The sequence below is a fragment of the Octodon degus genome, unplaced genomic scaffold, assembly GCF_000260255.1.
Source record: "Octodon degus isolate 3935 unplaced genomic scaffold, OctDeg1.0 scaffold00007, whole genome shotgun sequence".
In the NCBI taxonomy this organism is placed as follows: domain Eukaryota; kingdom Metazoa; phylum Chordata; class Mammalia; order Rodentia; family Octodontidae; genus Octodon; species Octodon degus.
The window spans coordinates 23,975,108-23,975,550 of NW_004524583.1; positions in this window are offsets into that span (position 1 = coordinate 23,975,108).

A 443-nucleotide genomic window follows, 5' to 3' on the forward strand; every position below is an offset into this window, starting at 1 on the left:
GTTAGCAGAGCTAAGTGAGCAGGTTGCAGGCGACAATCCTCAATCCCCAGAGCATGTGCCTTTCCATTCTCAGACTTACTCCTCAGCCACCTAATGCTACTCCCAAATACGAGCTGTGTCCAGCTCATAGAAGAGTTGCGACTTATGTTATCGGAGATCAGTGATAACATACAGGTGAGCTGTGGGATCCTTCTGAGATTCTTTATGGTTTCTTTCAAGGGAGCTGGTTCTGGACCAGAGTTCACACCTCCAAGCTCACTGAATTCCCCTTGAGCTGCGCAGTGTACTACTGTGTGTCTCAGGCTTTTGATCCCATCTTGTCCACTAGACCTGTTCGCAGCCACCTAATTCCTGCATAATCTCCCACCACTCCTTTATGCTGCCCTAAAACTATGGGTGCTGCAGACAGGAAGGGTTCAGTGCTCTTTCAAATAGATTCTTTA